The 16,867-nt window shown below is 47.4% G+C and overlaps 1 protein-coding gene across 1 annotated transcript in view; it reads right to left on the bottom strand.

The window, feature by feature from the left end:
* The window catches only part of ADGRA2 (adhesion G protein-coupled receptor A2), a 123,166-nt gene that overhangs the window by 85,327 nt on the left and 20,972 nt on the right, over nucleotides 1–16,867 (bottom strand). The gene's annotated exons all lie outside the window — the stretch shown is intronic.

Below are 16,867 nucleotides of genomic sequence, written 5' to 3'. Positions count from 1 at the left end.
CTTAAAACTGAACGGTCTTTTTAATGGACTCCAACAGCCATTGACAACTAAGAAGCTCCAGTCTAGATATGTCAGTGCTTCCTGGTTTTAAAACTTTATGCTGTAAATCTTTATGCTGTCAGCTTTTACAGGTCATGTTGTGTGATTTCAGAGGAAAGCCTTGCTCTCATCCCCTGCTGTACATTGTAAAGGCCTTTGGCTATACACCAGGCATAGGCAAACTCGGCCCTCCAGATGTTTTGGGACTACAACTCCCATGATCCCTAGCTAACAGGACCAGTAGTCAGGGATGATGGGAATTGTAGTCCCAAAACATCTGGAGGGCTGAGTTTGCCTATGCCTGCTATACACAATAAAATTGATTGGTTGACTTTCATTGACAAGCTGGTGTTGTCCAGCTATTGGGAACTACAACTCCCATCAGCCCCAGGCAGCACAGTCCTGCTGCTTGGATCTGATGGGAACCTGTAATCCAAAGCAGCTGGTGGGCACCAGTTTGGCAAAGCCTGGACTACACACTCCCAGCACATATTAATGTATCCCACCCAGTACTTCCCCTGTATCCATTACCGCATTCAACACACATCTGCTGGGAATGCTTATGATCGTAGCGGTGGCGGTGGTTTTAAACGCTTATTGCTCATGGTTTCCATTCAAAATATAATGTACACTTGTAAAGCAGTGCGGAATGGAAACAGATTGGAGTACAGAGACGTTGCAGTTGAGGAATTCAAACTATGTCTGGGTGGCCTGTTGCCATCTAATGTATACAAGGTTCAAAGTATTTTTATAGTCTTGTCCCCGAGCCAACGGTTGTCATTAGCATCTGTGCCTAAATGGTGGTCCCAGATGAGGGTGAGCTTGCCCATTCAGCCCAGAAGGTTCATGCAGTTAGCTCAATGGGGCTTGGATGGGCACCGCAGTGCAGGGAGGGGGGGGGGTGCAAATCCATCGGCAAAGGACGGGAATGGGCTGCTCACAGCCACAGATGGATCAGAGATGGATTTGTGTTTTGCTCTCAGGTTGGATTTTTGAAAACAATTTGTCTCTCAGAAGGTTAGACATTTTCTAATGGTTTAAAACTATCAACATCTCCCAATTCTTCTGTCTCTGGAACCCTAGAACTATAAAAAGGTTTCAGAACTGTAAAAAATGTTAGTTTTCTGATCTTCCCCCCAAATTTATGCTAAGTGGTGTTCCCACTCATTATTATTGTGCATATGTGGCTAATATTACTAATCTGAATTTCCTTTATCCTATATATTGTTGTTTCATTTATTCATTCATTTAAATCCTTTCTATTACTATTTCAACTGGGAAAATATTACCTTCTGTTTGTTGAATTTAACTGGCTAGAGATCTATTATCTAGATAAGGATATGCTACTATACTAATATAAATTATTGCAATATGTACCACAATTCTTTTATAAATAAAAGGATGTGATCATTTAAAATAGTAAAAATTTGCTTGCCCTTTATCCCATTTACTGATTAATTAACCAATTACATTGAAATAAATGGACATATAAATCAAGATCTCGGTTTCTTTCAGTGATGCTGGAAGAAACACAAGATAATCAACTAAAAAGCTAGCATAATTAGAAGGCAAGCCCCCTTGCAGCTGTTGTCCTCTGAGCTTGGAAGTAACAGAGAGCCACCATGACTCACCGGTTGATACCTTCCTTCTGCATGAATTTCTCTTAATCCAAATTGGCAGCCATCACAGCCTCATGCGGTGGGGAATCCCACACTTAAACTATGTGTGAAGAAGTAGTTTCCTTCATCTGCCCTGGATCTCCCACCATGAAGCTTCCCTGGATGACCAAAGGTTCTATATTATCTCAACAGGAGCATTCGCAAGGTCTGCTTAAAAGTCCTTCTCTGCCTTTCCAGCATCTTCTCTACCATAGCACTGCTGCCGGCACCTTAGTTCAGGAGTGGGCAGGGGAAAGTCCATTGTACCAAGTCAGAGCATTGGTTCATCTAGCTCAGCAGCTCTCCAAGATTTTAGGCAGGGGTCCCTCGCAGCCCTACCTGGAGATGCAACTTGGGACCTTCCGCATGCAAGGTAGATACTGTACCACTGAGCTATGGCGCTTCCCCAATCGTGTGGTGGCAAATTGTGATGGGGTAAAGCCAATGCACAATGTGCTACATGTATACTCCCCCACTGTCCTCCTGATTTCCTTCTAATTGAGCCTGGTATAAATCACTATTCCTTATTCTGCCCTTGAGGAATACCTTGTAAACATCTGATTAGCGCACATTGCTAGCACTGGTGTTCTTCAAAATTCATACAAGAGGGGATAACAACATTAACTTTAATTGTATGGTACAAAACGGTAAAAACCATTTTCAGGCAGCTAGTCCTCAGGCTGCTTCATTGCTAGTTCTCCACACATCCAGCCATATGCCAAAGCGCTCTGCTCAACCACGCTGCTGAGATCTGCTCTCTGTCCAGCAGAGTTCCTTCATCTCACAAGCTTGCAGTTCAAGTGTCCCCGTCAGAGTTCAGCATTTTGGCAGCAGCCAGGGCTGAGGGCTTTTCAGACCTCTTTGTCCCAAAGTAAACAGTTTAGCTGACCACAAAAAGGGCCTTCTTTTGGCCTCAGGCCCAACGAGCAGGAAGGCAGCCATGCTGAAAGGAGGGGGAGAAAGGAAGAGCAGCCACCAATTCTCCCAGATGCTCATTAAAAGCTTTTTTAATGAGCAATTAGCCCTCGCAGACACTGCCTTCCACCAGCGAGGGCCATCAAGCAGCCCCTGAGCTTTAGACAGCTTGCAGTCAGAAGCCACTTCAGACTCTCGACGTCACCCTTTTAAGCAAGGGCACTTTCTCAATAGGCTCTTTGGCAGCCATCACAGCGATGCCACTGCGTCACTGTGCAAAGAGAGAAGCCATCCCCTTGGGTCATCCCAGAGGAAACAACCTTGGCTCCCATCAACTGGCTTTCGGGTTGTACTAGTAGGAGAAAGGCGATGGCAAATCTAGACAACATCTTAAAAAGTAGAGACATCACCTTACCAACAAAGGTCCGTATAGTTAAAGCCATGGTTTTCCCAGTAGTGATGTATGGAAGTGAGAGCTGGACAATAAAGAAGGCTGATCGCCGAAGAATTGATGCTTTTGAATTATGGTGCTGGAGGAGACTCTTGAGAGTCCCATGGACTGCAAGAAGATCAAACACATCCATTCTTAAGGAAATCAGACCTGAGTGCTCACTGGAAGGACAGATCGTGAAGCTGAGGCTCCAATACTTTGGCCACCTCATGAGAAGAGAAGACTCCCTGGAAAAGACCCTGATGTTGGGAAAGATGGAGGGCACAAGGAGAAGGGGACGACAGAGGATGAGATGGTTGGATAGTGTTCTTGAAGCTACAAACATGAGCCTGACCAAACTGCAGGAGGCGGTGGAGGACAGGAGTGCCTGGCGTGCTCTAGTCCATGGGGTCACGAAGAGTCGGACACAACTAAACGACTAAACAACAAAGTAGGAAGGTTCAGGGCGGGGGCTTTCCTACTCTCAGCTACAGCAAAAATCTGACAATGTACATGCAGGTAATACTGGTGGCTGCTTAAAGATGCATTCAAGAAAACGGTTTTTCAGGTATGCGTGGAGACAAAAATGATATTTATTTCTTTAAAGGCCCCACATTGGTGATTATGGACTTCAGCCTCATGCAATAAAGGGTTACTAAATACAAACTCTGGTAGCAGCAATTGAAAGCACAAACTTCTTCTGGGAGGAGGGTGGCCAAAAAACACCTCCTAGATATAAAGCAGGAGTAGGCAACCTGAGGCCTGAAGGCCAAATGTGCCCCACCATAACTCTCTCTCTCTGACCCTCCCAGCTCCCCCAGCCTGTCCAGATTGCACAGATCACTGGCCCTTCTCCACCCCTTCCTTAAGCTGTTCTTGAACTGTGTGCATGAGCTGACAAAATGCCTCTATAGCTTGCCTCGGAAGAAGATGGGGAGATGTGTGCATGAGAGTGTAGAAGCCTCTTCCTCTTTGCGTGGCTGGAATGCCACCTATTGTACATAAGTCACATCCAGTGCTCTGCCCAGTTTTGCCTTTGGCCCCTGACCATTGGTGGCCCCCGCAAGGCTTTCCACAAAAGAATGTGGATCTCAGGAAGAAAAAGGTTTCCTGCCCCTGAGACGAAACCTTTGCTCTGGGAGCCTATTCCTTTTCTGATATAAGGAAGCTGCCTTATACCAAACCAGACCCTTTGTCCATCTTGATCAATATTGTCTACAGTGACCAAGCAGAGGCTCTCCAGGTTTTTCAGAGAGGGGTCTCTCCCAGCCCCACCTGGAGATGCTGGGGTTCGAACCCAAGATCTTCTGCATGCTCTGCCAACCAAGTTCCAGCCCTCGTCAGTCGCGATTGGCCCAGCTTCAACTTCACGTGCCTGCAGCATGTATCTTAATATATAAACTATGCATGGCCCCACAGCAGCTGGCAATAGGTGGTGTCCTGTCTGGCAACTGCAGATGGAATTTCCTCTCTGAACAATAGGAAAGCCTGACCTCTATTTCCCCCTTATTGGTTATGCTAAGTACTTCCTTTGCCGCTGACACATGCGTAGTTACGCCTATCGCCAGACTGTGAAAACATCTTCCTTTGTTGGGTCATTCCAACACATGCCAGGGAACGTGCCCACCCCCCAGCCAGGCCAAGTTACCTCCCATCCTCTTTTCCCTGAGCCAGCAGAATAAAAAGGGCCAGTCCCTTGCCTTCAGGTGCTCCCTTGGAAGCCATCAGAAGATGCTTTTGACTGAGTCAGACCATTGGTCCATCTACCTCAGTCTTGTCTAACCTGGCTGGCAGCAGATCCCCAGAATTTCAGGCTGGGTTCTCTCCCAGCTGTAGCCAGAGTCTGAACCTGGGACCTTCTTCATGAAAAACTAACGCTCCATGGCTGAACTCCTTCCCAAAGTCCAGAATGCTACAAAATGACTACTAACCACAATTTCAGAACCGCACGAGTGCCTTTCTTGACCACCTTAAATTCAAATGAAGAGATCTCCCACAGTTTAGTGTGTTAGAGTACACAGTGGCATTTCAGGAGCATAATTCATGCACACTTCTGATCTAAAATGGGTAATGAAGGAAGACGCTCTGCAAATGAACCTTCTCATGCACTCAAAGAACACAAGAAGGGATGTAGAGGAAGCCCTTGCTGACCATGCCCCCTGGCAGCTGCGTATTCAGCATTAGTAAGAAAGGGGTGGCGCCTGTCAAGGGCTCCTTCGCCGGATTGGCCAATGTCCCCAAATGGACTGAAAGAGCCCTGTGCAAACGCAGCTCTTTTAGCACCAGCATTGAATGCTTGTTGACCAAGGTATGTGGCAAGCAGACGCATTGGCAAGGGATGGGTGTGGCCAGCAGGTTTGCACCCACTCTGACAGGTCCAGGGAACCTGTGGCCCTCCAGCTGTTGTTGAACTCCAGTTCCCTTCAGGTCCAGACAGCGTGGCCAAAGGTCACGGGCGATGGGAGCTGGAGTCCAAGAACATCAGGGGGGCCACAGCTAAAAACGGCAAGAGTTATAGAGCAACCACCATATTCAGTTACAGTCAGCTTTGGATAGCTAAACAAATCACTAGGTGCATCCATATCACCCTCTTAAAGCAGGGGTAGGGAAACTTTTTCAGGCTGAACACCAGGTTCCCTCCTGTGTGACCCACTTGGGGGGAGGCAACATGCCAGAAATGGGTGGCGCCAGAGGCAAAAGTGAGTGGAGCCATGTGTTATGTACTGAAGTTCTCACCCTGGGCCAGCAGGGGGATACTGTAGGTAGTTTTCACTCAGATCCACATATGCAAATAAGGGATTGAAAGTGACGTTCAGTGATTGGATAGTTACAGAAAATGGTTACTGTTGCGTTCTAGTGGAGTTTTATATAAGCAGGCTGGCTGAACCCTTCAGTTCAGTTCTGTTCTGGCCTGTGAATAAACAAGAGCTGTTTGAAGAATCGCTGTGTCGTCTGATATGTTCACCCACAACTTAACACCATGAATGTAAATTTCCCCTTTGTACAGTAGGCTACTTTCTACAGACACACACAAATGTCCTCCATCCAGGAAAGCAAAAGTCTTGATCCGAGTTCAAGGGCACTTTTCAGCCAAGGAATGTGGTGAGGGGCATGGCTTGTACAGAGACCCAGAGGCCAGGCATTTGGCCCCTGGGCCTGAGGTTCCCCACCCCTATCTGAAAGCTGCCCCACCCCATGAATGCTCAGCAATCCAGCCATTGCAGTGAAAACAGAGAGAACAGATGTACCAGGTGTACCGCTGCATACACAGATGGAAAGACATGTTCACAAGGTGGAAAGTGAAAGCTTTGCCTGGTTTTTAGATAACTTTGGGTGATCCAAGTTTCTGCCATAACATCCAGATCACCTCCCAAAAAAGGCAAGGACCCAGGCAGCCGAGATAAAAATCAGCATCCTGACTGATCTGCTGCCAGCGTCCAAGAGAAGGAATCTGCATCTTTATGGCTTGGAAAGAATATCCTTGACCCTCTCATTCCCACTAAAGTGTCAAGCTCAGACCGCTTCCCCCCTTGTATTCTTCATCAGAGATGTAGCTTTGGATATCCCTCAGCTTCCCACAAACCCTCTTCCACTGTTTCATAGTATCACAGAATTGTGGAGCTGGAAGGGACCCTAAGGATAATCTAGTCCAACCCCCCAAAAATGCAAGAATAGGCAACTATTCCATATGGGGATTAAACCTGAAACCTTGGTGTTATCAGCACCATGCTCTAACCAGCTGAGCTATCCAGTCAATAGGATGAGTCAAATAAGCCACGCAATTGCCATTTTATGCTGTCTGTGCAGACCAATGGAAGGATTCTTGCAGCTGGAGTACAGGATGCAATACTGCAGGTGGTGGTTAGAGGTTGCCAGGAGCCCCATATTGGGATGCTTCCAGACAAACTTTTCATTGAGCACTATCCTGAATTGTTTGCAGGGAAACCGACTATTTAATGAACATTCATTCTGATTGGTTTGCGGGGAGGTTAGACAGCACAGAGTCAAAGCAAGTGTTAACCCAAAAAATCCAGTGCATTTTCCCATCAGTTTCTTAGTCACAAAAAGTCAGGTCTTTGGGGGAAGCTGGTTTGTTGTACAAGACGCCCCCACCCCACCCCACCAACAGTAATAGTGCAGCCTGGATGTGCCAGTATGTGACTGAATCCCCACCCGAAAGCAGCGGCATTCTGGAGGCCCCCTTTGCCTTGCATTAAGCCTCAGCCAACCCGCTAAAAAGGTAAAGGTACCCCTGCCCATACGGGCCAGTCGTGTCCGACTCTAGGGTTGCGTGCTCATCTCGCTCTAGAGGCCGGGAGCCGGCGCCGTCCGAAGACACTTCCGGGTCACGTGGCCAGCGTGACGAAGCTGCAGCTGGTGAGCCAGCGCCGCACACGGAAACGCTGTTTACCTTCCCACTATAAAGCGGTACCTATTTATCTACTTGCACTTAGGGGTGCTTTCGAACTGCTAGGTGGGCAGGAGCTGGGACCGAAAGACGGAAGCTCACCCCGCCACGGGGATTCGAACCACGACCTTGCAATCAGCAAGTCCTAGGCACTGAGGTTTTACCCACAGCGCCACCAACCCGTTACCAGAACCTTAATAGCTTTTGTGCCATCGGCTGCATTGACTTTGGCAGTAAACAAAACCCACCCCAGCAATGTTTATGAGGCCAAAGAGTCAAGTAGGGTTAGAGGTGCAGATAGCAGGGGCTAAACGCAGTAAGGGCAGGCAACTCTATGACCTGCATGGAGGTTAAGCAAGACAACTGGCTAGAAAGGGTTGCAAGGCTGTGAGAAAGAACTCCACTGAGACTCCACAATTTCATCTCCCCCAGCAGTTTTGTAAAAAGCAGATTTTTCCAGCTGCACCAAATTCCCCATCAGACACCCCACACCGGAAAAACCAGGGGGGAGCTAAGCATAGCAACACTTTGCTCCTGCATTAAGCTTACACCCTGTACCTGGGGTTGGTTTCTCCATAGCAGACAGGCCTAACTAATATCCATTGACACTGACAATTCATTTATGATTTTTTCTCAGTTCAGTAAGTAGCAGCCACAAAACAAGGAGGGCTTTGATGGTATTGAAGGATATGGCAAAGCATTATGGGTCTGCAGATGAAAGTGAGGATGAGGTGATTTATATAGCAGTTTGTTTAAAGCAGTACATTCCACCCTTATATAATTTCATAAGGTAAAGGTAAAGGGACCCCTGACCATTAGGTCCGGTCGTGGCCGACTCTGGGGTTGCGGCGCTCATCTCGCTTTATTGGCCAAGGGAGCCGGCGTACAGCTTCTGGGTCATGTGGCCAGGATGACTAAGCCGTTTCTGGCAAACCAGAGCAGCGCACGGAAATGCCGTTTACCTTCTGGCTGGAGCAGCACCTATTTATCTACTTGCACTTTGACGTGCTTTCGAACTGCTAGGTTGGCAGGAACAGGGACCGAGCAACAGGAGCTCACTCCGTCGCATGGATTCGAACCACCGACCTTCTGATCTGCAAGTCCTAGGCTCTGTGGTTTAACCCCCAGCGCCACCCGCGTCCCTATATAATTTCATAGATTCATAGAATTGCAGAGTTGGAAGAGACCATAACTGTCATCTAGTCCAGCCCCCTGCAATGTGGGAACATTTCACCCAACGAGGGGCTCAAACGCATAACCCTGAGATTGAGATTCTTTTGCTCTACCAACTGAGCTATACAAGCTACAATCTGTGCACATGCTGTCCCTGTCATGCAAACAGTTAGTAAACACAACACGCCTAACATGCCTAGTTTCCTTCCCATGTTTCAAGCTGCACATTATCAGCTATCCAAAAGCACCAGTTTTCCTCCAAACTCCAGATTTTGTGTCAAACTGCACACTGAAACAAAACCCTCACCCCTGACCTGTTGCTCTACCAGGGGCCACCACTGACCAGCGCTAATGGGAGTCAGGAGTCTAGCAGCACCTTAGGGGCACCAGGTTGGGAAAGCTACCCTATGCCTATCCGTTTCCAGCATCTGCCTGTGGGGTCTCCGTTTGTATGACAACACAGAGAGAGAGAGGGAGGGAGAAAGAGAGAGAAAGCACGCAAGATTTTGGCTCATTTGTTTAAAAGGGGAACTATGTTAATGAAAAAAACATGGACTTGAAAGATAACAGCAGCGATGGGGAAACTTTCTTTCCAAGGCGCCTAAACAATTAAGGGGCCTCAGCAGACCCACTTTCAAAAGAGACTCAGACACATCAGATGCAATTTCACTTGGAACGCAAAATGGAGCCGGAGGTGGGGGGAGATTTAAACAAAACAAAACACCAAGTCGGGTTTGCCAAGCGCCAGCGCAGAGACAGATCCTGCCTGTGCCTTGAAAAAGGTCCAAGGCAGCGAGAGAGGATGGAGAGCCAGCATTTCCTTCCCGGATCCGTCCACCCATCCTCTTATCTTGCAGGCAGGACAGGAGGGGGAGCAGAATGAGTCGGGGAGGGGAGGTCAGAACGCACTTATGATGTCCCCTCTTGGCTTGCAACTTCTATGCAGTTTTACTGACCATGGAGGTCATTTGCTCTTGCAAGCAGCAGATGAGGAGTTCCTTCCCAGCCCTGGGGCCTGAGACTTTGAAACGGAGAGTCAAGAGCGAGGATTGAGCTTCAAGCCTCCTGCGTGCAAAGATACGGTTCCTCCTTCTTCCCCCAAGCAAGGCTTTCCTTAATGGAGTCCTTTTAAGAAGGCAGAGGCATGGTTTCTGGGCTGGTGCCTGGCAGATGTAGTTCTAGACCAGAGCTGGGGAACATCTTTCAGCCCAGGGGCCACACTCGCATCCTTCTAGGGGCCACATGCCAGTGGTGGGCAGGGCCAGTTGCAAACATGGGCAGAGGAATGAATCAAATCCTGCTTTCATGCAGTAGGATATTTAATAATGAACAGCTCGCTCTACCCTCCCCACCCAGGTAAGCGAGAAGCACAGCCAGGGCTCAAGGGCACATTTCAGCCAGAAACAAACCATAAAGGAGGGTATAATGCAGGGCCAGTAGGCAGTGCAGCTGTGTGGACTATGGGGAATTCCAAGGGCCAGATAGAAAGGCTTGGAGGGCCAAATTCAGTTCCTGTTTCCACTGGGTCAGGAGCGTGATTGTGTGCGTGTGCTTTTAAAATCCTCTACCGATAAGCTCTTCCCCTTATCTACCTAGCTTCTAAGGTCATGGCTTTGTATGCAGAGGGTACTGCATTTCCAGACCCCAAATGTCTAGTGCTGAGTGGACAATACTGAGTTAGATGGGTTAAAGGTCTATAAGGCAGTTTCCTATGTTCACAATATCCAGCTACTTCACAGGAAAAGACATTACAGGGTTGAATTCATTCATGGGCCTCCACGGACATGTCAAATTTGCTGCTTAGCTTCAGTTTCTAAGATTAAGTTATAGAACTATGACTTTCAGCCACGATGTTTGCCATCCAGGTGCTACAACCAGAGATTCCAACAGGTCAGTCGTTCCTCCATTCCAGTATCCTGTATCCTTACTCGGAAGACACAGCTAAGGATGTTGGAGAATTCTGACAGAAACAGAAACGGGAGCAAAAATTGCTGGTGTTCTCTTATTTGTCCCGCAATTTGAACAGAAATCACTCTAGTAAAAAATGATAGGTATATACTCTGTTGTTGCTCCTTTCAGTTTGTAAATGATACCTAATAGATTATGTCCCCTCCACACACCCCCAATTGCCATTGTTTGTACCTTTCATTGAAATGAAAAGGGCAGAACAATGTAATTTATTTAACTATTTGCATAAATTACGTAAGTTGTGTAATTTCACCACAGCAGACAGTGAGACGAATAATGCAGTTTGTGGCAGAATACAAACTGCAGCAGAAAGGAAACAGTGCTGCGTGACGATCAAAGGGCAGAATAACCCTAGCCACAACCAACCAGAATTGTACCCATTATTCCAATGCGGCTAACACCAGAGATTTCCATAAGTCTAGAGAGATTCAAGATACTGGCAGTTCTATTTCCAATCAATTCAGTGCATGGGATTCTCCATTTTCACAGCTGCCCCACATTGGGGCAATGTTTTATTATCACTCTCTACCATAAGCCCCAAGATCCCTTTCTTGGTTAGTCATCACCAGTTCAGACCCCAGGAATGGCAGCTGGAGAAGTCCCCATCTGGCAGGCAGACTCCTAGTGTGAGCTAAAGCAAAATGCACGATAAGACACGGAGATAATTCCTTATTCTTCCCACATGACCCTTCCCCAAAACTAGTCAATTCTAAGGACGTGGAAGAAATTAAGCTCAGTTTGCAACTAAAGTCAAACTGACCTAACTGGCATTCCCTGAAGCAATCGGGAAACTGAAACACAGGCATCCTTTGAAATCCACAGTTCCCTGAATTTTTGCAGTGCAGTCCTCCAGCCAAGTAACGTGTACAAAAATGAATATACTAGGACAAAGTGTAAATTAAAATGCATTGCAAAAATGCATTGCAAAAATGTGTAGAACAGACAAAGCTGTGTAAAGTAGGATAAATTTACACTAATATGCTGGTACATTTCCACGACGGGTTTTTTTTTTTTTAATTAAAAAAAAATCATAAACTGGTGTCGGTTTTAAGATTGGAAAATGAGCATGGAGTCGTTCTTCACCTAATTTCAGCCGCTAGTAATTAACATCCCTAGTAACTTCTTGTTACTATTAACAGCAGGGCAGAATCACAGAGCAGACCCAGGACACAAATTTTCTGGGCTGCAGGGCCTTGTCTAAACGGGTCTCCCGCCTGCTCTGCTTAGCTGGCTTCCTGTTATTGACTAGCTTCTTGTTATGTTTATTTACACAGGACTTGTCCAGGTTGGGTTGGGCCTAGGACTAGGCCCAGTGTTGCAAAGGGAGGAAGAAGTTTTGTTTTTTTTCTGGGGTGGGGTATGAGGACAATGGGCTTGCCGGAAGCTGCATCCAGCCTGCCTCACTTGAAAACCAAAACCATTTCCCTTGCTGGAGGACAGTTCAGGTGTTCCAGGCTGCATCTGCTCTCTGGGCATGGCAGAGGACAGGATCCAAATGGTGGTGCAGATGTCTTTTATGAAAAGGGCAATCTGCTCAACAAACCCTAAATTTCTTCAGGCCCTCCATCGGGGCCTGCCCGCTCAGGAGGCAGGGTGAAGCAGCTGCCTCAGGCAGTGGACATCCAAAGGCAGTGCCCTTTCGGGGCGCCCCCATCTGCCCTGCCACCTCAACCACTGGTAGAGAAGCAGCGCCGGCTTCCGGCAAGATCCTGAAGAAATCTTGAGCACATGAGATCTGGTGAGACTTCAGCAAGATCTTGCAAGTTCTCGCTGGGACTCGTCATCACTGCTTCTGCTCTATGGTTGGTGCCACGCAACCCAAGTTAGGGAGACAGCAGCGTGTTCATGTTTTGCCTCAGGCGACCAAATGGAAAGCACCACCCTTTCCTTGAACGGGTTTACTTATTAAATTTAGATCCTGCTTTCAGAGTGGCTGGGAACCAGCTAAAAACCACACCAATTAACATTTGACACTGCAGGAAGCAAGCAACCCTAGGCAAGAGAGTGTAAGCAATAAACAATCAAACTTACAAATACTTAAAGATCCTGCAGGCCAGCTTCCCAGTCACAGTGGGAGTAGCCGCGTCCTATCCATGAATTTGTCTAATCCAGGGGTCAGCAACCTTTTTCAGCTGTGGGCCGGTCCACCGTCCCTCAGACCATGTGGTGGGCCAGACTATTTTTTGGGGGGGGGAATGAACAAATTCCTATCCCCCACAAATAACCCAGAGATGCATTTTAAATAAAAGGACACATTCTACTTATGTAAAAACACACTGATTCCTGGACTGTCCATGGGCCGGATTGAGAAGGCGATTGGGCCGCATCAGGTCCACGGTCCTTAGGTTGCCTATCCCTGGTCTAATCCCCTTTTAAAATCATCTAAGTCATCACTACATCCAGTGGTCATGAGTCCCATAGCCCCCCCCCCCACTTAGTGGTCCATCAACCAGGCAATTGCTTCATCAGGAAGCTAGCCTGGCTTATTTTAACACTTGCCAGGCCCAGGGGTTCAGATGCTAGCCTGCCTTGATTAGCTTTTAGCACTTGCTGGACCCAGGGATTACAGAGGTCTGGCACCCACAGTATGGTGTAGATGTGGCCCTGCTGTCAGAAGCAGAATGATGAAGTAGATGGAACACCTCTGCTTGGATTGGGCAGTGCTCTTGTTATGTCACTGCTCTTCCTCCATTGCCAACACCACACAACATCCCAAGGTTTCAAAATAGCACATCTCGGTTTGGGAAAGGAGACTGTTTGGGATTTGGTGGAAAGAAATGCCCACTAATTCTGGGGTGTAGTGACTGTTGTTGCTAATAACATCTTGGTTGAGATGCATGGCCATTCCCACATGAACAAGCAGAGTCCTTAATAAAAGATGCGGCCTTACTTTGCTTGCCGGATCACTACTAGTGATGAGCTGCCCAGACATTGGACAGACATTCATTTTATTTTATTAAGATTAAACAGTTCGCAGACGCAGGACATCAGCTTGCCTTTCCCTTAAAGTAGATCTTCCATCGTAGAGAACAGAGGAAACTGCTTTTTACCAGCAGTGTTCATCCATAGTTTTGTAAACTCGGGTTTTATAAGCCATGCATGGGAGTTCATCCCTTGCCCCCATCCTTTGCTGTTGTGGGCATCACCTTGCCAACAAAGGTCCGTATAGTTAAAGCCATGGTTTTCCCAGTAGTGATGTATGGAAGTGAGAGCTGGACCATAAAGAAGGCTGATCGACGAAGAATTGATGCTTTTGAATTATGGTGCTGGAGGAGACTCTTGAGAGTCCCATGGACTGCAAGAAGAACAAACCTCTCCATTCTGAAGGAAATCAGCCCTGAGTGCTCACTGGAAGGACAGATTCTGAAGCTAAGACTCCAATACTTTGGCCACCTCATGAGAAGAGAAGACTCCCTGGAAAAGACCCTGATGTTGGGAAAGATGGAGGGCACAAGGAGAAGGGGACAACAGAGGACAAGATGGTTGGATAGTGTTCTCGAAGCTACCAACATGAGTTTGACAAAACTGTGGGAGGCAGTGGAAGACAGGAGTGCCTGGCGTGCTCTGGTCCATGGGGTCACGAAGCGTCGGACACGACTAAACGACTAAACAACAAACGTTAGCAGCACTGAAGTGTCCTCTCCAGGGCGCAAGCCTGGGAAGTGTATATGGAGGTCCTGGGCTGCCAGAAGACAAGTCCCCTCCTCTCAGCCTCACTGGTGTGGTCCAAAGGAAAGCACAGCAAGACGTTTGGCAACAGTTTGGCTGCAGAAGGTGCTAAAAGAAGGTGTACAAGATGTCTTAGGGACTTCACTCCGGATTTTTGTAAGCTTTACTCCTTAGCCTTTTCCTCTCCTGAATATATCCAACAAGGTAGCAGATACAGAAGGCTGATCACCAAAGAATTGATGCTTTTGAATTATGGTGCTGGAGGAGACTCTTGAGAGTCCCATGGACTGCAAGAAGATCAAACGCATCCATTCTTAAGGAAATCAGCCCTGAGTGCTCACTGGAAGGACAGATCGTGAAGCTGAGGCTCCAGTACTTTGGCCACCTCATGAGAAGAGAAGACTCCCTGGAGAAGACACTGATGCTGGGAAAGATGGAGGGCACAAGGAGAAGGGGGCAACAGAGGACGAGATGGTTGGATAGTGTTTTCGAGGTTACCAGCATGAGTTTGACCAAACTGCGGGAGGTAGTGGAGGACGTGCTCTGGTCCATGGGGTCACGAAGAGTCGGACATGACTAAACGACTAAACAACAACAACAAAGCAGATACAGATTTTTCCTTGGGGTTTGCTCCCAAAGCCTTTTTCACAAATGAGTACATCCGCAAGACAGCAGAGGTTTAGGATCAGAGCTTTTCTACTCCTAGATGGGCTACCTTCCAAGGTTGAGAAGTCCCATCAGCCTCTCATTTTCCTCTACAGCATGGGCAGTAACCATCTTCTTGACTGTTGGACCCTATACAGTGGTACCTCGGTTTTCAAACGCCTCCATACTTGAACATTTTGGAACTTGAACACTGAAAACCCGAAAGTAAGTGCCTCGGTTTTCAAACGCGCCTCAGAACTCGAACAGGAAACACGGCTTCCATTTTGAGTTTTCCGTATTGAGGCTTGCATTTTGAGGCTTTCACTTTCGGTTTTCGGACGTTTCGGAACTCAAACAGACTTCCAGAACGGATTATGTTCGAAAACCGAGGTACCACTATATCATTCTCATCCACTCAATCTGCCAGAGCCTGTCTTCACATGCAGGGGAAGTCTGTAACTTTGCCCTACCTAAAGACGCCAAAAATTGAACTCAGAATCTTTTGCATGTAAAACCTGTGCTCTACAAGTTGAGGTACAGTTCTGCCATAAACTGCATTTTCATTGCTTTCAAAAGCCAAACCACAACATTTTGTTGGGAAAATGATATTGGAGGGAGAAAGGTTGTTTTCTGCTGCTCCAGAGAAGTGGACACGGAGCAATGGATCCAAACTACAAGAAAGAAGATTCCACCTAAACATTAGGAAGAACTTCCTGACAGTAAGAGCTGTTCGACAGTGGAATTTGCTGCCAAGGAGTGTGGTGGAGTCTCCTTCTTTGGAGGTCTTTAAGCAGAGGCTTGACAACCATATGTCAGGAGTGCTCTGATGGTGTTTCCTGCTTGGCAGGGGGTTGGACTCGATGGCCCTTGTGGTCTATTCCAACTCTATGATTCTGTGATTCTATGATATCTCTCACTCACCCCTTCTCCCATCACCTCCACTAGGTGCAGGGGATACTACTCAGTTGATTCTTTTATCCAAGCAAACTGTTAAGGGTGCAGGGAGTTTTTGGGAGACCCCTATTGCCCCACAGTGCTACAATTCCCAGAGTTTCCTGGGCAGAGGAATTGACTGTTAAGCTACTCTGGGAATTTTAGCTCCATGAGGTGAACAGCGGTCTCCTAACTTCTCTCAGCATCCTTAGCAAACTCCTAGGGTTCCCTTTAGGAGGACACCATGACTGTTTAAAGTAGTACTATAATACTGCATTAAATGCATAGCGCAGATGGGGCCTAGGTGATCTCTGACGTCCCTTCCAAACTGATGATCGTTGCAAGAGGAATACAAGGGGTGGAGAGACCATACAACAACTTTCGGCTACAAGTTCTGCAACACGTGGGCTCTGCTCTGACCACCCTCCTGCGCTGACCTCTTGGGAACACAAAGCCAAACAATAAAGTCATCGCCTAATTGAGCGAGGGCTGGAAATATCCCTCCTAACAATGTGAGGATTAGGAGGGGGGGGGAGGAAACCAACCAAACTGAAATCTCCATCAAAGAAGGGAACTGTTCCTCAGCCAAACAGAGGAGAGTGTAGTGTGATTCCCTTGGTAGGCCAGATCCGCACCACACATTAATGCACTATTATACTGCTTGAACAGTCACAGAAAATCCTGGGAAGCCTAACAGTGCTGACTTCACAGAGCTACAATTCCCAGCACCCTTAACAAACTACAATTCCCAAGATGCTCTACAGCATATATATATATATAGTGGATGTGAACATAGAGAGCTGATTTCTGTATAAACCCAGCCAGGCTTGACTTTGATCCAGTGCCATTCAGCACATCGAGCCAATTGCATCCAGCGCGGCCCTAACACTGAGTCACCTCGAGTTTCCAGCAGTTTGAAGCTAATGCCGCTTAATTGCTAGGCACAGAGGCACTTGTGACCGCACCACCAGAGCTGCGCACAATCAGCCACTATCAGATTGCGGGACTTGGGCTTGGCTGCCGTGCTCT

The sequence above is a fragment of the Podarcis muralis genome, chromosome 15, assembly GCF_964188315.1.
Source record: "Podarcis muralis chromosome 15, rPodMur119.hap1.1, whole genome shotgun sequence".
Taxonomy (NCBI): Eukaryota; Metazoa; Chordata; class Lepidosauria; order Squamata; family Lacertidae; genus Podarcis; species Podarcis muralis.
The sequence above is the reverse complement of the archived record's forward strand: the minus strand, read 5'-3'. Positions and strand labels throughout refer to the sequence as shown.